This window comes from Mirounga angustirostris, unplaced genomic scaffold (assembly GCF_029215605.1).
Source record: "Mirounga angustirostris isolate CCGP_5_RB_7025 unplaced genomic scaffold, mMirAng1.0.hap1 SCAF_7, whole genome shotgun sequence".
Classification (NCBI taxonomy): Eukaryota; Metazoa; Chordata; class Mammalia; order Carnivora; family Phocidae; genus Mirounga; species Mirounga angustirostris.
Window position 1 is genome coordinate 1246696 of NW_026991715.1, and position 20908 is coordinate 1267603.

General features: G+C 37.9%; 2 pseudogenes; both read left to right on the forward strand.

The window, feature by feature from the left end:
* The first annotated feature begins 6082 nt into the window (after window positions 1–6082).
* On the forward strand, window positions 6083–6216 carry LOC135365462 (small nucleolar RNA SNORA62/SNORA6 family; annotated as a pseudogene).
* A 13046-nt stretch (window positions 6217–19262) lies between these two features.
* Window positions 19263–20264, forward strand: LOC135365284 (glyceraldehyde-3-phosphate dehydrogenase-like; annotated as a pseudogene).
* The last annotated feature ends 644 nt before the right edge of the window (window positions 20265–20908 follow it).

The following is a 20908-nucleotide window of genomic DNA, read 5'->3' on the forward strand; positions in this document are numbered from 1 at the left end:
CTAGCCTGGATCTCCCTAGAGCTCCAGCCTCACAGAGACAACAACTACTCCACATTACCACTAGGACATCTAATATGCATTTCAAACTTAGCTCTTGGTAATACCATCAGGGAGGGCCTACTGGATCCAAGTTTTGTTGCTTAATTCTTTTTGAGCAGTTCTATTTGTAAGGATTCGCATTTCATGACTTTATTTTTTCCTAGCGGTCTTCCAAAGAACAAAGAGAAAATTTACTTTAATAAATAAATAAATAAATAAATAAATAAATAAATAAATAAATAAATAAATAATAAAATAAAAGTAATGTTTTCCTGGCAATTACCATATAGCTACATTGGACCCTTTTATAAATCCAAAATATATTATGGGACCTCAGTGTTTTTCCTATATCTTAAAATCTTTTCTAATTCATCATCCTGGCAATTACTTCATCATTACTCATCAGTTATTTCCAACTATACTTAAAAATTTAAATAACAAGGAAGAATAATGGAATTGCCTAGAAGGAGGATGCACTACTGTACCATCCTTCAGTTTTCTTATTGCGTTACCCAAAAAGTATTGCCTCGTCTTTCAAAAAGAAGTCTGGAGAAACCATCCTTATATTTGTTTTGGGTTTCAGTGGACATAGCTGAGAGTTCAGAATATTTCATTATCCACCCATAATGGCAAAGAGATCAATGGAGAAAAATGCTTTGCAATTATTAGATGTTGAATGTGAACAGGCAGGTCATAGTAAAATTTCAGATAATGAATCTGCAAACAGCAATAATCCTAGATGAATCTTCTCAAATCTAAGATGCGGTGAGTTTACAATATATTTTTAAGGACAAAAAGGAAATATAGGATTCATAGTCAATTCAATAAGGACTTTATCATGTACTATGTTACAAGAATCTGGACTATCTCATTTACCTAAAAGGATATGTGGTAGTATTCTTTCATCTTTTATGTTTGTACAGCAAAATTTACTTGATAAAGCTCATAGATGTATAAATGCTGCAGGCAGATATTTATATAAACGTGTACAGAAGAGAAGGAAAATGGTTATATAGAAATGAAAAAATCATTGGATAGAGCATTCTCATTGTGAATTTATAAATTTAAAAAACAAAAATGCTTTTCAACTGATAACGGTTATCCTTTTTTTCAAACAAAATCATCAGCCATCAAAATTTTTCAAAGTATTACTTTTGACAATGAAAATACAAGAACCAGAAGTAATGATAAGCCAAAGCCTACTAGAAATGTATTTAAAATCTGTATGTATTCAATGTATATGTTCCAGGTTTATCAATGGCAGTTGATGAGTTAATTATTTTTAAGGACTTCTCTCATTTTGAATATGTATATGCATTCACAACCAGGAAACAAAGTAAAAATGAGTTTGACACCCAGTAAACTATTTTGTGGCTATCAACAAACTGATTCTAAAATTTATATGGACTCTTCGGTCTTGGTATTGGAAACAAGATGATGAAGGTGTAGTCATCATCTGGAAAGCGTCGCAAAAAGAGACACATGCGCTGCCACTGTGGCTCTAAATTCTACCACCTTCAGAAGTCAACCTGTGGCAAATGTGGCTATCCTGCCAAGCAGAGGAGAAAGTGTAACTGGAGTGCCAAGGCTAAAAAACAAAATACCTCTGGAACCTGTCAGATGAGGCACCTAAAAATTGTATTGCTCAGATTCAGGCATGGATTCCGTGAAGGAACAACACCTCAACCCAAGAGGGTGACTACTGCAGCATGCAGTTCATTTTAAGGATTTCAATGATGGCTCACACAATCAATGTGCTGGTTTTAAATAAATAAAGTTTATATAAAGAGGCAAAAGGTTCAGAATAGCTGACAGAATATTGAAAGACAAGAACAAGCTAACCAACTTCAAGACTTTCAAAGTCACAGTAATTAAATCCGTGTGGAACTGGTGAAAGAATAAACAAACAGATCAATGGAACAGAATAGAGGGACCAGAAATATACCCACAAAAATATAATCAACTGATCCCTGACAAAAGGGCAAAGTCAACACAATGAAGAAAAGATAGTCTTCTTTAACAAATGGTGCTGGAATAAATGGACATCAACATGAAAAAAAATAATCTAGATCTTACACTCTTAAAAAAATGAATTGCAGACCTAAATAAAAATGCAAAATTATAAAACTTCTAGAAGATAACATAGGGGAAAAAAATGTAGATGGATCTTGGGCTTGGTGATGACTTTTTAGCTAAGACATCAAAAGCCCAACCCAGGAAAGGATTGATTAAACTGAAGCACTGACTTCATTAAAAATAAAAATTTCTGTTCTGTGAAAGACACTGTCAAAATGATGAGAAGACAAGCCACAGAGTGGGAGAAAATATTTACAAAAGACGTATGTGATGAAAGCCCGTTAACCAAACTACACAAAGAACTTTCAAAACTCAACAACAAAAAAACAACTCCATTACAAAATGAGCCACAGGCCTTAACAGATATCTCACCAAGGAAGATATACAGATGGCAAATAAGCATATGAAAAGATGCTGAACATCATATGTCACCAAAGAGACACAAATTAAAACTACAGATATCACTACCCACCTATTAGAATGGCCAAAATCCAGAACACTGCCAACACTAAATGCTGGTGAGGATGTGGATCAACAGGAATTCTTATTCACTGATGGTGGGAATGCAACATGGCATAGTGACTTTAGAAGAGGGTTTGGAGGTTTCTTACAAAATTAAACATATTCTTACCATACGATCCAGCAACCTTGCTCCTTGATATTTAACTAAAGGAATTAAAAACTTATACCCACACAAATTGGCCTAAGCATGGAGGTTACCCACACAAGTGTTTAGAGCAGCTTTATTCGTAATTGCCCAAAGTTGGAAGCAACCAAGATATCCTTCAGCAGGTGAATCGACCAACTGTGGCACATCCAGATAATGGAATATTATCCAGCACTAAAAATAAATGAGCTTCCAAGCCATAAAAAAGATATGTAAGAACCTCAAATGCATATTTCTAAGTGAAAGAAGCTAATCTGAAAAGCCTATATAGTGTATGATTGTAATTATATGACATTCTGGTCAATGGGCTTTTATCATGCAAATTATTTCTTCCACTCCATGGCTTGTCTTCTCATCATTCTGGAAAAGGCAAAACTATAGGGACAGGAAAAAGATTAGTGGTTGCTAGGGATTATGGGGGAGGGAAGAATGAACAGGCACAGCACTGAGTATTTTACTATAATGGTGGATAAGGGTCATTGTACATTTGTCCAAACCCATAGTATATACAACACCAAAAGTGAACCCTAAGGGGAACTATGGTCTTTCAGTGATAATATGTCAATGTGCATTCATCGATTGTAACAAATACACCAATTTGGTGGGGGATGTTGATAATGGAGGAGGCTGTGCATGAGTGGGGGCAGGGGGCATATGGGTTAGCTCTGTACTTTCCACTCGGTTTTACTATGAACCTAAAATTGCTGGGAAAAAGAAGTATTTTTAAAGTTGAGTTTGATATGTTTAAATTCTTATTAACATTTCTAATAAAGCTATCTTCATTATTCCTGTATATGTACTTCTAAACATTATCTGTAAAATAACTTAAAAATATAAAATTGAAAGTAAAAAGGGTACAATGGATTCAGATGGTAAATGATGATGACTATTTTTGTTGGTGTACAGAGGGCTAATATGGCCCCAACAGAGAGGATGTCCTCAACCTACACTTCTACATCCAACTTCAAGACTTGCCCAATTCAGCAAATAGCACCACTATGCACTTAGTTACTGACACCAAAAAATTAGGGTCATCCTGGACTCCTTCCTTCATACCATTCCAGTCTCTCTGCCAATTTCCACTGGCTTCATTACTTGAATCTCCACTGTAACCATGGTGATCTAAGCCACCACCACCTTCCCCCGGACACTAGCAACAGCGTCCTACATGATCTTCCTGCTTCCATTCTCTGCTGTCCTCTTGTCTATCTTCCACACGAATTATAAACACCTCACTGTGAAAAACCCTACAAATGTTTTCTGTCACATTTTTAAAAATCCAAACTCCTTCCTGTGACTTACTAGTCTCCATGTGACCCTGGCTATTTCTCCAACCTTATCTCTTATTCCTTGAACATACCAGGTTTATTATCACCTTGTAGTTTTTTCTGCTGGGAATGTTCTTATACATGGCCTCTCATGGTTTCCTCATCTTTACCCCTTCAGGTCCCAATCCAAAAGTCACGTCTTCAATGCAGCCTTCTCTGACTCTAACTAAACAGCTCTCATCATACCCTATGACCTTCACAATCTACCAAAACCTGTTTTATTTTCTCCATATTTATCAGTATTACCTTACTGATAATTAAAATTATCTTACTGGGCGCCTGGGTGGCTCAGTTGGTTAAGCGACTGCCTTCAGCTCAGGTCATGATCCTGGAGTCCCGGGTTTGAGTCCCGCATCAGGCTCCCTGCTCAGCAGGGCGTCTGTTTCTCCCTCTGACCCTCCCCCTTCTCATGCTCTATCTCATTCTCTCTCTCAAATAAATAAATAAAATCTTTAAAAATAAATAAATAAATAAAATTATCTTATTTATATACATGTTTATTATTATCTATCTACCCACCCACACAATCTTGTTTTTAGATTGATTATTTATTTATTTATTTGTTTGTTTGCTTGTTTGACAGAGAGAGAGACACACTGAGAGAGGGAACACAAGCAGGGGGAGAGAGAGAGGGAGAAGCAGGCTTCCCGGTGAGCAGGGAGCCCGATGCAGGGCTGGATCCCAGGACCCTGGAATCATGACCCGAGCTGAAGGCAGACCAAAAACTATCTCGGGTGGCTCAGCTAGTAGAGCATCTGACTCTTGGTTTCAGCTCAGGTCATGATCTCAGGGTTGTGAGATCAAGCCCCTTGTCAGGCTCCACGCTCAGTGGGAAGACTGCTGGAGATTCTCTCTCTCTCTCCCCTTTTGCCCCTCCCCCCACATGCTCAATAAATAAATAAATAAATAAATAAATAAATAAATAAAATCTTTAAAAAAAAAAAAGAGTAGAAAATACCGTGTTCACCACTCCATTCCTACCACCAAGAACAGGGGCTAGCACTTAATAGGTACTCATTAAATACTAGCCATTTAAACAACAAACGGGAATCCGTGAAAGTTACCATAAACTCCTTGCTGAGGACAAGATGAAAAGTGTATAGGTCAGCACATTACCTCCGCACCACACTTACTCAATTTTCCTTACTGTATAAGGTACAGAAATGTTTGTATATCAATCCATTATTGTCATACAGTCCCAAACTCAAATGGACTGTCCATAGTATTAAAATGTTTAATCTGCATGGGTCAAATAGGACATTGCAGATACATAAGAAAAGAGAATAACATCTCTGCCCTCCTCCAAATTCCTTTCCCTGAAGAAAGTCTGTTTATAAACATCAAGCAATTGAAAAGTGCCAAATTTTGATCTCTCTCAATATTCATATTGGTTTAGTTCCATTGAAAAGAAAAAATATGGCTCAGAACAATGTAGGGGTTGGTCGGGCTCTTTCTTCTCCCCTAACTCATGATTGCACGCTACCAAGCCAACCTGCAGCAAACACAACTTAGGAAGCACATGGGGGCTTGGAAAGCCTTTGGATGAATCAGCTCAAAAACATCTGTACTACCAGAAAAACAACTTATAGCATGTGTTCTACTGACCTACTGACTGTGACTTAAGTGACACTGTCATTGTTTTCATTCTCAGCATATTAGCTGTTACAAATATCTAGGTATTTCAAGAAAACAGTGTTAGTGTACTGAAAATATTCAAGACATCTCTTATGAACTTTTGATGGAAAGGCAACGTAAAAACAATGATCCTATGAAACATATTCCTAAAAAGTGATGGGTACACTAACCAAAACCCATCAATGATAGCAGCATTTTATGCTTCCCCAAATTAGTGAAACAAGAACTGATATAAACCCATAAAACTAGTTACATCCTAAAAGCAAGGGTAGGTGAAACTTAAAACATCTGTAACCCAACGATCAATACTACCTTGAAATTAAAGACCATAAAATGAACTGCATTTTTAGCCACTGGGGCTGAAGAACTCACAAGTGTAGGTAGTATGCTGCAGGAGGGGCAAGTCTTTCACTAACACCACAGGATCTCTGGCCCAATGGGTGGAGTTTGATAGTAATTCTTGCTACTACTACTAAAAAAAAAAAAGAACTGCATTCTAGATCATGAAAACAATTTACTCTATCTTTTGTATTACTCATCACTTTACAGTAAAAGCATTCTTTCAAGTACATCCTTCTTTTTAAGATAGGGCCCAAAGGAATAAGAGCTGTGTCTTCTGCTGTTCTTTCTTTTTTTATGCCTTTAAAAATTTTTTTAATCCATCTGTATACAGGACAAAGTCCTTGCTATCTATAAAATGTAATGTATCAAATTCTACTTTCTCTCCTGACTTACATTCATAATTTGAAACTAAATTCTGGGGCATAACCCCCATTAAATTCCTCAATCAGTAGACAAAAGAAAAGTATGTCCAGATTCCTACTCAGATTACATCTTGGCCATTCTTAGTCATTTGAAAGGTTTCTTTCCCTCCCAGCCCAGCTGCTGAGATAAGTAAGCTCTGGTCCCTTGAATTGCCACCCTGCTCCTAGTATTAACCACTTCCTTGCCAAACAGAGCTATAGGGATTTTTAAAAAGGAATAAAGACTGAACGAAATAAAGGCACTAATCTCTCTTTATAGAGAGAAACTAAAAGGTAGTTTCTCAGCAGCCCCAAACCACAAGGGTTCAGGTTAAAAGGGTCACAGACTTTGAAAACAAAAAGGGATTTTAGGCATCAGTCTACCTACCTCCTTTTACAAACAAGGAAATAGAAAATACTACATATCAAATTAATTCCCTAATTGAACAATTCCTTAAAATTCCATATTTTAGGTGAAGAATATCTACCGAAAAATGTAAAGAACAGAAACTTTACAGTAACTTGCTTCAGAAGCATATCCCACTTTTCATCTATTCAGTGAGCTTCACTGTGAACTTGATTTGTACGTAGTGCAAGTAAAAGCATTTCATTCATTCCACAAACATGTGTGGAGTGCCTACTATATGAAAATAGCTGGTGTGGGAGGAGGTACAAAATTCCCAGCACTCAGTGAGCTTACACCCTAGACAGGGAAAAAAGAAAGACAATAAACAAAAGAAATCAGCAATAAGTGAAGCAAAGTACGTAAGCTGGGAATAAGTGCTACGGAGAAAAATAAAGCAGAGAAGTAGGTGGTAGTGTTGGGGGCTGGCAGTGACTTAAATACAGTAGTCAGGGAATAGCCACATAGATGTCTAGAGGAAAATATTACAGGGAAGGCAAGGTCAAAGCCTGGAATGCTCAAGGAAAGGCAAGGAAGGTAATACAGTTGGAATGCATGAGGTGGAGAAAAGCAGGAGATGAAGTCAGAGAGGTATCAGGAAGCCAGATCTTTAAGTTCCTATAAGGCCACTGTAAGAACTCCAGTAAGATGGACTTATTCTAAGTAAAAAGAATATCATACAAGGTATTGAGCAGGACAGTGACGTGACCAGACCTAGGCTTCAACATGATGACTCTAGCTACTGATATACGGAAGGCAGGTGTAGCATCTCAAGACCAGTTGAAAGTCTACAACAATTATCTAAACAAAAGATCCTGGAGGCTTGGACTAGAGTAGCAGCACTGGAATAACAAAAGGTCATTGAATTCTGGATATTTTCTGAAAGTACAGTCAATAGGATGTGCTGACAAACAGGATATGGTAGAAGAGAGAAACCTAGAAACGTACAATATATCGTGATACATACAATACAGACATACATATATAAGTTGCATCCATTTCAAGTGTACAATTCAAAGAGTTTTGACAGATGTATGTATCTATGAAACTACTGCCACAATCAAGAAGCAGATTTCTTTGACCCCCAAAAGTTTCTCACACTCCTTTTCAGTCCCTCGGCAAGCACTGATCTGCTGTTCCCGGTCACTGTAAGTGAGCAGTTTTTAGAATTTTATATAAATGGAATCTTAACAGTTTAAGTCTTTAGAGTCTGGCATCTTCCATTCAATATAATAATTATGAGATTTATTTACACTGTTGCATGTCTCACTGGATCATTCCCTTGTATTCCTGAATAGTGGTATATCCCCTAGATAGTTACACCACTTTTTATAATCCATTCAACCGCTGATGGACACGTGGGTTGTTTTCAGTTTGGGTCTGGGATATTGTGGTATAAGAAATACATATTTTTAGGGTGCCTGGGTGGCTTATTTGGTTAAGTATCTGACTCTTGATTTTGGCTGAGGTCATGATCTCAGGGTCATGAGATCGAGCCCCACGTCACGCTTTGTACTCAGGAAGAGTCGGCTTGTCCCTCTCCCTCTGCTCCTCCCCCTACTTGTGATCTCTCTCTCAAATAACTAAATAAATAAAATCTTAAAAAAAAAAAAAGAAATACACATTTTCAAGACATGAAAGCAACTTTAAGCGTCCATCAGTGGATGAATGGATGAAGGGAATGTGGTATATTTACACAATAGAATATTATCCAGCCATTAAAAGAAGGAAATCTTGCCATTTGTTACAACATGGATGGACCTTGAGGGCATTATGCTAAGAAAAATAAATCAGAGAGGGGCACCTGGGTGGCTCAGTCGTTAAGCGTCTGCCTTCGGCTCAGGTCATGATCCCAGGGTCCTGGGATGGAGCCTTGGATCAGGCTCCCTGCTCTGCGGGAGGCCTGCTTCTCCCTCTCCCACTCCTCCTGCTTGTGTTCCCTCTCTCACTGTGTCTCTCTCTGTCAAATAAATAAACAAAATCTTTAAAAAATAATAAAAAAAGAAAAAAAAAGAAAAAGAAATCAGAGAAAGACAAAAACCATATAATCTCACTTACATGTCAAATCTAAGCAAAGAAACAAACTGAACTCATAGACACAGAGAACAGGCTGGTGGTTGCCAGAGGCAAGGGGGGCAAGGAGGTGGGCAAAATGGATGAAGGGGGTCAAAAGGTACAAACTTCCAGTTATAAAATAAAGAAGTCATGAGGATGTAATGTGCAGCATGGTGACTATAGTTAATAATACTGTATTGCATATCTGAAAGTTGCTAAGAGTAAATCTTAGAGTTCTCATCACACACACATACAAATTCTGTAATTATGTACAGTGATATCAGACTTATTGTGATCATTTTGCAATGTATACAAATTTCAAATCAATATGTTGTGTACATTATATGTCAATTGTACCTCAATTAAAATATACATATTTTGTTGGTCTTCCTCCAGTTCTTGGCACAAAGCTCCTAAATCCTTGGAATTTTTTAAGTGGTAAGGGTGACAGGAACATCTTCTGTTATTCATAATAAGACCCCTCTCAACCATATCTGAGCTCATGTTAATTAAATGACTGCCGTGGTCTCCTTGATAGCTACAGAATGGGGGCTGGTTAGCAGGGGAACCAACTATATGACTAGAGGGTTGAAACTATCAGCCCTAACCCTGATGTCTGTCCTGGAGACAGAGTTCGACCACCAACAGCCAATGATTTAATCCATCATGCCTACATAACGGAGACTTCACAAAAACCCCAAGTGATGGGGTTTGGAGGATTTCGAGGTTGGTGAACATATCCATGTATCAGCAGGGTAATATATCCCAAACTCCATGCGGAAGGAAGCTCCTGTACTTGGGACTCCCAGATCTCTCATACCTCTTCATCTGGATGTTCATTTGTATCCTTTATAATAAACCAGTAATTATATGTAAAGCCTTTCAAGGAGTTCTATAAGCCATGATATAACAAAAACTACAGAGGCTGAGAAGGGGGTTAAGAACCCCCAATTGTAGCCAGGTCAGGCTGAAGTGTGGGTAACCTGGGGACCCACTACATGTGATCGGTGCCTAAAGTAGGGGGCAGTCATGTGGGCCTGAACCCTTAACCAGGAGGTCTGTGCTAACTTGCAGACAGTGTCAGATTGAATTAAATTGTAGAAAAACCACATTTGGTGTCAGAAGTGTTGTGAGCAAAGAACAGATCTTAGTAGTAAGGGTTAATGTGGCTAAAGCTGATATGAACATTTGTGGGCCAGTTTTTGAGTGAACATATGTTTTCATTTCTCTTGGGTAAACAGGAATGAAATAACTGGACTGTACAATTAGGTGTATGTTTAACTTTTTAAAAGAAGTTGCTGAACAGTTTCCTAAAGTGGTTGTAACATTTTACATTTCTACCAGTGATTAATGAGAATTCTGTATCTTTATCAACCGTTGGTATTGTCAGGTTTTTTAACTTAGCCATTCTAATGGGTATATATAGGTAGTATCTCATTGGAGTCTTAATTTGCATTTGCCTGATAATTAATAATATAATAATAATAATACTGATCTTTTCATATGCTTATTGAACATTCATACATCTTTTGTTTTACGAAGCGAACTGCCTGATTTTTAAGGTTCTTTTTATTTACTTATTTATTAAATTTTTTTTTTTTTTTTTGCCACCCCACCAGCATTGTCTTTTTAAAAGCATGTACTAATTTCTTACATACAGTGAAAGGTCTTTCTGGGCTTATTCAGACAGGTTTGCTTATTCTTCAGTATTATATTGTTTAAATTGCTTTTTTATTAAAAAAAATGTATTTGGTAATACTATTTCCTCCTAATTACTGTTCACCGAAAATTGTCTTTGTTTTTATCCTTTATTTATTCTTCCAAATGAACTTAAATTTTCTGGTCAAATGTCAAAAGAAACACTTCGGGATTCTGGCACAGTGAATATTAACCAATTTTGGAAGCATGCATATTTTTATTCTGCCATCCCATTCAGGATCATAGTATGACTTTCCATTAAAATTTTCTTTATCTTTCAGTAAAATTTTATAATTTTCTTCATTGATTAGCCTTATTTTTTTCATTAAAGTATTCTTTGATGCTATAGTAAATGGAGCACTAACCTTATCTTTTATCCAATGTCAACTTTCACATGAATTCATATCTATTCTAAGTTTTTCATTTTCTCTTTCGTTTCTAGGTATAATCATCCCACCTGCAAATAATGGAAACTGTATCTATTTTTTCCATAAATCCTGCTTCTAATTTCTGTTATGTTTCATTATGTTGTCTTGACCTTGGCAAAAACAAAACAAAAAGTGAACTAATGGTGGTATTACTGAGGCTTTGTTTTATTCTATTTCTACAGAAATGTCTCAGGCATTTCAATACATAGCATAATGTTGGCTACTGGTTTGATAGAAATTCTTTTTAAAAAATTTTAACTAAAGTAATCTTCATCCTATTAAAGAATAAATACTGAGTTTTATCAAATTCTTTTGGCATTGGTTGAGATAATCATATAATTTTTCATATTTCACCCCATATACACACACATTTTTTATTCAATGGAGAAATTCTATCTGATTATGACATTATTCTTTTAATATCCTGTTGAATCTGATTTGCTAGAATTTCATATTGGCTTCCCATAACTGAACTAGGTCTATAATAACTACTTTTTGGTGCTTTGTCAAATTTGATATTGGCACAGAATGAACTGAATAGCTTTCCATATGTATATAGGTATACTGTGAAACAGTTTAATATCGAAAATGATTTCCTGAAAAGCTTGGAAGAACGTGTCCATAAACCCGTTTAGTTTTGTTTTGTTTTGTTTGGACAAAATGGGTAATTCTCATAATGAAAGAAATGGAAAAGTTACGCTACCCTCGAAGAGACTACAGTCTCGTTGGGGGAAAAGAGACACAGATAATCACAATCATTGTTAACACATTAAGTATATGATGAGAAGGCACAGATATATATATAGATAGATAGATAGATAGGTATAGAACTATGAAAACATATGACATAAATACCCAAACCAAGTCTGTAAAGATTAAGGGAGAGTTTCCCCATGGACACGAAATTTTGAATTAAAACCTAAAGATACAAAGAAATTAACTGCTCAAAACAAGCGTTAACAGCATTCCAGGCAAAACAAGTAGGATGTACAAAAGTCCTGGAGTGAAAGAGGACAGTGTGTGTGAGATGAACAGAAAAATCGGTCTGGCTAGAGTGCAGGCAGCAAAGGAGTAATGCCACAGGCCTGGAGAGGCAGGCAGAAGTCACACACGATTTGAAGAAAGAAGAAGGTAACTTACCTTGCGAACAATGGAAGCCAGCTAAGGGAATTTCACAGAGAAGTTGATTTTTATCGTTTACCACATTTACCACATTTTCTTTATCCATTCATCTGTCGAGGGACATCTGGGCTCTTTCCATAGTTTGGCTAATTGTGGATATTACTGCTATAAACATTCAGGTGCAGGCGCCCCTTTGGATCACTATATTTGTATCCTTTGGGTAAATACCTAGTAGTGCAATTGCTGGGTTGTAGGGTAGCTCTATTTTTAACTTTTTGAGGAAGCTCCATACTGTTTTCCAGAGTGGAGGGCAAGAGAGAATCTTAAGCAGGCTCCACACCCAGCATGGAGCCCAACACAGGGCTCAGTCTCACAACCCTGAGATCATGACCTGAGCTGAAATCAAGGGTCAGACATTTAACTGACTGAGCCACCCAGGCGCCTCCCCTGGCATTCCTTTTTAGATTTGTAAATTCATTTCCTTCTCTTTTTCTCTATTAGATTTGCTATGGGTTCCTGTATCCATTCTGGCCACTCCTTTATTTGCTTAATCAAAGTAAAAATTCCTGCTATATTCTTTGGGGGTAGTGAGGAAAAAAACTCTTTTCGTGTACCTGAGTAAAACTTCCTCACTGAATTTTTCTCATCTTGCGTTTTCTTTTGCCCTATTTTTTTTTTTTTGTTTCTCCCTCATCTTACCTTAAGCTCCTTACTTTTTGGTCTGTGCCATTTTGCTGAATTGGCACATCACCCTAGAGGTTGTATAATCCTACTTAAATCAAAAGAGGAAAAAAATATATAACTACAGTGTTTGTGACTCTCCTTGTCACTATAAAATATTAAAGCAGTACTTCTAAGAGATTGTCCTGTATCAGAAGTCACTGCAAAAGGCTTTGGTATACTCTGAAAGATTAAAGAAAAAAGAGAATACCTTTATTGTTGAGGTAAAACTCACAGTACCGCATTTGCATCCTAATGTCTCTTAACAGTATATAAAAAGAGGTCAAATCATTAAAAAATAACATTTTTAGAGGACAATGAGATTTCAGTGCGTGTGTATGTGTATGCACAGAAGCTAATCCAGTATAATTAACGCATCAGTACTTGGCTAAATCTCATGTCCTAATGGAATAGTTACGAGAGATCTTTCGGAGAGGTCATCAATCCTCAAAACAGATTTCAAATTAAAATTTTGCAATAAGCCAGTCAATTGTCTCAAAACTCCAAAATGAACTAATGCCAAATGACTTCACTGCACTTTAATTCCCAGATAGAATCCCTTATGGCTACATACTTTGACTACCTAAAAATTGCACACCAGATCTCCAGGATTGACACATTATTGCAGTCAGTACTAACTATACTCAGTTTACCTCCTCTCTTATTCTTCCCTCTTCCTGAAAGGGGAAGTTGGGAGAAGTAAGCAAGGTCCTCTCTTTGCAGGAGAAAGAGAAGTCAACAGTTTACACTTCTGCTCAGGAAAGAAAGACACTGTGATTTCTCTCTCCTCTCTGTAAGCAAAGACCATCCTTCCAGGAGCAAAAAAATGATGATTTCAGTATGTCTATAATTGGCTACTTTATGAAATGGAATACTTCAGAATCCCTGTTGTGAGCTAAGAAAGCAATCATGAAGAAACATTCATTATGCACCCATCCTCATTTCTGCTTAACCAGTCCGGGGACTGACAATGGGGGATGGGCAGAGAGGAAAAACTACTGTGTACAGACCCACTGCCCTGGCAGTTAAGATCACGTTTATTTCTACTACGTGTTTATTTTCTCTGTAGAAAATGAACCAAAATAGAGAAGAAAATGTTACAGAATTAAAACTACCCACAATCCCACTATACAGAGGAAACAATATTTAGGAGGATTTTCAAGTTAAACATTGTTCTTGTAGTGATCTTCATCATGACACTTTCAGGAAGACTGGTATCAAAAAGTGAGCCTTATGGAACATCATAAATGAAAGAGTGATATAACTGCATATATGGGAATTTTTTTTTAAGGCTATAATACTGGGACGCCTGGTGGCTCAGTCAGTTGAGTGTCTGCCTTTGGCTGGGTCATGATCCCAGGGTCCTGGGATGGAGTCCCATTCAGCTCCCTGCTCAGCGGGGAGCGCCTACTTCCCTCTCTCCCTCTGCCTGCCGCTCCCCCTGCTTGTGCTCTCTCTGTCAAACAAATAAATAAAATCTTTAGAAAAAAAGTCTATAATACTGTATACAAATTTATTTTAAAGATTTAAAAATCTACAGAGTTTTGGCTCTAGGAAAACATACGTTACAAAAAGTATTTCAAGAAGACAAAGACTATCTGAAGAGACTCAAAGCCAGAGACTGGAAAAAACAGTCACTTATCTATATGCCCTCAAAGTCATTTAGGATGAGTTCATTTTTAGAAGTTAAAGCCTAAAATAATACATAATCCTTATATAAAGTTAATCAGCTCATTCTATAGACTGACCTAATCCTGATAACAAAATTTAAGAAGAGCCTGCCTAAATACAAAGGCCAAACCAATTTCACTTATGCAGATACATTTTTCTTCTAAAAAACAATCAGCAAATTGAGTACAGATATTAACTGAACTGACTGAAAGAAATAATATATTTGCAGAGAATCTCCCCAGAATTTCCAAGTTATTCTGGATGGAAATCCTTCCAACTGTTTAGAAATTATAACCCTAAAATGTTACAATGACGAAACATGTAGCTCCAACCCCCGAATCTTCTAGACAGGTTATCTTGTCTTTTCTTAACATTGTATGACTTAAGGATGGAAGCCTACACACACACCCCAAATGTAATACAACACTTACAAAGAATTCATTACCTGCCCTAACATGAGCCTGAATGAGGGAAACTCAGGACTCACGCCTCCTCTGCCATGCCACTGTGATGTCACTCTCATCCTCAAGCACGATCAGCTCCTCCTTATCTATTTTATTTGGCCTAGGCACCTATGTTAGCACGGATCCTTTACCATCCAGTATGCCACATTATTGCCATCTGCCCCTGCAAATGTTCTTTTCTTTTAAGCAACTAATGTAACATTAAAAAAATGCATTTGGATTGGGGCGCCTGGCTGGCTCAGTCAGTAGAGCATGTGACTCTTGACCTTGGGGTTGTGAGTTTGAGCCCCATGTTGAGCACAGAGATTACTTAATGAAAAAAAGAAAACTTCTTAATGCATTTGGATAATACCATAAATCATTACTTTATTTTTTTGAAGATTTTATGTATTTATTTGAGAGAGAGAGAGTGTGCGCAGGAGCAGGGGGGAAGGGCAGAGGGAGAGGGTGAAGCAGACTCCCTGCTGAGCAGGGAGCCTGGCACGGGGCTCAATCCCAGGACCCTGAGATCATGACCTGAGCCAAAGGCAGTCGCTTAACCAACTGAGCCAACCAGACACCCTGTAAATCATTACTTTAAAAGAAACGAGGTTTATCTATATGAAGAAATATCACTATTATTCCGAGCAGACATGTCTTAGTAACCTAAGGGCTATAAGATTAGTTTGCAGGACATCATACCTACTAACAAATAAGGAAAAGAATATAGATGTACTACCACACACAGATTATTTATCAATTAAAACAACTTTTCCTACCCATTATGTAAGAGAATACCGACAATTATGCTCTTACAACCTTAGGAACTCTGGTGATTAGTACTATTAAAGGAGAGGCATGGATTGAGGTCTACCTAACTCCCAATCAGCAGCTTGGGTAAAGAAAGGCTCTTTACTACAGTAATCATGTTACCCCATGCACAAGGCCTATTCTAATATTAAAACTTAATCCTTATTCTTACATACCTCCTCAAAAAATATTTGAGAAAATTAGTCAAATTAGCTGTATATGCTCCCCCCCCAAAAAAAAACAAAAAAACCAAATCAACAAAGAGCCCAAGTATGACTTTTAGCACAGAGAACCATTCAAAGTACTCTAATTGCCTTCTCTCTCACTAACTGCCTTTAAAGAAGCTTCTTGGCTCTATCTCGGTCCAATTGAAGAAAATGATTAAAAGCATTATTTGCTCATTCTTTATTAGTATTTGTCTACTTAAAATACAGTGAATACTACCAAAACTAGCACAAGACATTTCTTATTATAGCTTATTTTCCTTTCATTAAAGTCGCCTTACCCATTTATGTGAACCTACTAAAATGCAACATTTGCATATTTTTAAAAGGAAAGACTTAAAATGCTATTTTCAATTACACTTCTAATCCTATTTGAATCAATGTGAATATATTGACAAAAGAATTGTTCTTTCACAATCAACATGAACAATGAAAGAAAAAGCAAGTGTTCTGTGAGCTTAAGCACTTATGCCTTAAGTGTATAAAAATAGTAGTCCTCACATGTATTTAGGTGATGGAGTACCAGAAACATTTATGAAACATTTACATGGGCAACTTTTTATTTTTTTTTAATTTATCTTTTTTTTTTTAAGATTTTATTTATTTGTTTGACAGAGAAAGACACAGCGAGAGAGGGAACACAAACAGGGAGTGGGAGAGGGAGAAGCAGACTCCCCGCCGAGCAGGGAGCCCGATGCGGGACTCGGTCCCGGGACTCCAGGATCACGACCTGAGCCGCAGGCAGTCGCTTAACCAACTGAGCCACCCAGGCGCCCATGGGCAACTTTTTAAAGAACATTTAATTTTATGTATCTGGAGCTGGTATAATTAATAGGTTTCAATTATTTAATAATTATAGAAGAAAATGTAAATTGAGTTAGTTTTCTGCAAACTGGAAAATAATTATTGCCTTCATTAATTTAATATTATGTTATAAGGAAACTCACTTATCTTAGATCATTTCTCCCCCACTAGAATGGCTATCATCAAAAAGACATATAATACCAAGTGTTGGTGAGGATATGGAAGAACTGGACTCCTCATACATTACACCGCTGGTGGGAATGCAAGATACTGCAGCCACTTTGGAAAACAGTCTAGCATGTTCTCAAATGGCTAAATACAGACTTACCACATTACTCAGCAGTTCTGCTGCTAGGATTATATCCCAGAGAAAGAGAACCTATATTCACATAAAAACTTGTGTACAAATGTTCATAATGACATTATTTATAATAGTCAAAAAGTGGAAACTCCCAATGTCTATCAACTGATGAATGGATGACCACAATGTGGTAAAGCCATACAATGGAGCAGGATTCCACTATAAAAAGGAACGAAGAACTAATACATGCTACGACATTGATAAACCTTGGAAACATGCTAAGTGAAAGAAACCCAGACACAAAAGGCCACATATTGTGTAAATCCATATGAAATGTCCAGAATAGGCAAATCAATAGGGACAGGGGCTGGCCAGAGACATGAAAGGAAGTGCCTGCTAATGGGCATTGGTTTCTTTGTGGGGTGGTAAAAAAAATCTCCTGGAATTATAGATAGGTGATGGCTATACAGCTCTGTGGATATACTAACAGCCACTGAATTGCACACTGTAAAAGGGTAAATTTTACTGTTTGTGAATTATACCTCGATTTTTAAAAGTCATGAATAAACACACAAAAAATACAGTTACTGACACTTATGGAGATATTAAATGAACCCTATATACACAAAGTAAATAACATAAATTTTTGACTCAATCAAATTTCTACCAAGAAGTCAATGACTGTTAATTTTTATTCTGTACCACAATAAATGTCCAAAACCTAATGTGTAAGCTTTTGTTATGTCTCAATTCTGTTAATTCCCTTCTGGAAAAAAGAATTCTACAGGAACTCAGAACAATTGTAGGTAATAACTTGAAATCTGATTAATTCAAATTAATATTACTGGAGGACTATATGAATTATTACTACATGAAAACAATAATGTGTGAATTATTAATATACTAAAATAACCTTACTATAGCTACTACAGAGAGTAATTCATTTTAATTCTAGCAAAGTATTTTCTGAATTGCCAAGCTAAGAACCTGCCTAGGTCTACCTCATTAAGTCAACAACCATTCTCTAAACAGTTATGTCCACAATATTGCAAGGGATACAAAGATATTAGCCCCCAGACTCAAGGAGTCTACAGTATAATACAAGATGAAAGTGAGCAGGTAATATAAACTGGGGACAGACTACAAATGTTGAGAATCTTATAGTTTAACCTATAGGTAGTAAGGAAAGCATTAAATGATCTGAATCATCTACTCCTATGTTAGACAAGGAGAGAAGAGGTACAGGAAGACCAAACGGGAGACTCACACAATAGTCTGGATGATGAGGATGAAGAATCTAAATTAAAGTAAGGGCAAGGGAAGGACAGATGAGGAAAGGCTCTCAAGTCTTATTTACGAGGTAGAATCAACAGGACTTGGGAGCTGCACAGAGAGAAGGCAATATCACCTAGAAATTAAGGCTTGCATATGCTTTGAAAACACTCCTGGGTGAGAGGTTTGGCTTCGACTCATTTCAGCTGTGTATGCTGGGCAATGACTTCATCTCTACGGGTTTCCATTTCCTCTGTAAAATGGAGGTAATAATAGTGCCGACATATCATAGGGTTGTCATGAGGCTGAATTAGAAAAGAATGCATGTAAAGCACTTAGCACTGAGCCTGCTACATAGGATGACAAGGTTAACAGTAATCCCACTGACCAGGATAGGAAATACAGGAAGAACTGTAAATAGGGATAAGCGTGGAGATTAGCTAAGCATACTACATTTCTGCTTCCGGCCCAATCTGTAAGTCTAGAGAATGGTGAATACTACAACAGGATTTGTGAAAGTAAATTAAAATATAACTAAAGATTTCTAGCTATGAAAGGCCTTGAACACCTTGCTATCAGATTTGGACTGAATAAAAAATCTACTGTCTCCTAAATACAAAGTTTAGAGCTCATATAATATATGATGCCATTTATTTTCCAGGTGAGAAAACGAAGACCCACAAAATGAAGAAACATCCCAAAAGTCACACCAGTCATTGATATACATAGTATGAGCACATTAATAAATTAAATGCTGGCTCTCTCCTCCACATTCGACACACAGTTGCATCTTCTGGTGCAGTGCCAGCCGAGTCCCCAAGACATGACAGTGGAGTTTGGAGCAAATGGATTTGGCCATTTTGAGTGCCTGGTCACCAGGGCTGCTTTTAACTCTGGCAAAGTGGATACTGTCACCATCAGTGAGCCCTTCATTGACCTCAACTACATGGTCTACATCTTCCAGGATGATTCCACCCATGGCAAATTCAACGGCACAGCAAGGCTGAGAAAGGGAAATTTGGTTTTTCTTCTATGGAAAACCCATCTCCATCTTCCAGGAGTGATGTCCGGCCAACAACAAATGGGGTGATGCTGGTACTGAGTATATTGCAGAGTCCACTGGGGTCTTCACCACCATGGAGAAGGCTGGGGCTCACTTGAAGGGTGGGGCCAAGAGGGTCATCATCTCTGCCCCTCCTACTGATGCCACCATGTTTGTGATGGGCATGAACCATGAGAAGTATGGCAACTCCCTCAAGATTGTCAGTAATGCCTCCTGCACCACCAACTGCTTGACCCCTCTGGCCAAGGTCATCCTTGACAACTTTGCATCATGGAGGGACTCAAGACTTATGACTCCATGCCATCACTGCCACCCAGAAGACAGTGGACAGTCCCTCTGGGAAGCTGTGGCATGATGATCAAGAGGCTGCCCAGAACATCATCCCTGCTTCTACTGGTGCCACCAAGGCTGTAGGAAAGGTCATCCCTGAGCTGAAGAGAAAGCTCACTGGTATGGCCTTCTGTGTCCCCACCTGCAATGTGTCAGGCATGGATCTGCCTAGAGAAAGCTGCCAAATACAATGACATTAAGAAGTTGGTGAAAGAGGTGCTGGAGGGCCCCGTCAAGCGCGTCCTGGACTACACTGAGGACCAGGTTGTCTCTTGCAATTTTAACAGTGACACCCACTCTTCCACTTTCAATGCCAGGGCCGGCATTGCCCTCAATGACCACTTTTTCAAGCTCATTCCCTGGTATGAAAATGAATTTGGCTACAGCAACCAAGTAGTGGACATTATGGTCCACATGGCCTCCAAGGAGTAAGAGCCCCCCCTGGAACACCAGCCCCAGCAAGAGCAAGAGGAAGAGAGAGGCTGTCAGATGCTGGGGAGTTCTTGCCCCAACTCAACCCCTAACTGAGAATCCCCTGACCTCCACAGTTTCCAGTTTCTATCCCAGATTCCTAAAGAAGGGGAGGGGCTTGGGGAGTCCTACCTTGTCATGTACCATCAATAAAGTATACTGGGGGCGCCTGGGTGGCTCAGTTGGTTAAGCGACTGCCTTCGGCTCAGGTCGTGATCCTGGAGTCCCGGGATCGAGTCCCGCATCGGGCTCCCTGCTCGGCGGGGAGTCTGCTTCTCCCTCTGACCCTCCCCCTTCTCATGTGCTCTCTCATTCTCTCTCTCTCTCAAATAAATAAATAAAATCTTTAAAAATAAAAAAAATAAATAAAGTATACTGTACCCAGCCAAAAAATAAAAAAAATAAATGCTATTCATACTCTTCATTTGCTTAACAAAACTGAGTCCTTATATAAAACTTCCTTCTATCCCCATCCTTGTGATACGGAAAATTTGAAATTACTGGGATAAAAATTAAAAGGATTTAATGTAATGTAGTGGTGATAGTTATAAACAGGTTTTCAACAAATATTATTAAAACTCTTCTTTAGGGGCAACAGTCGGTTA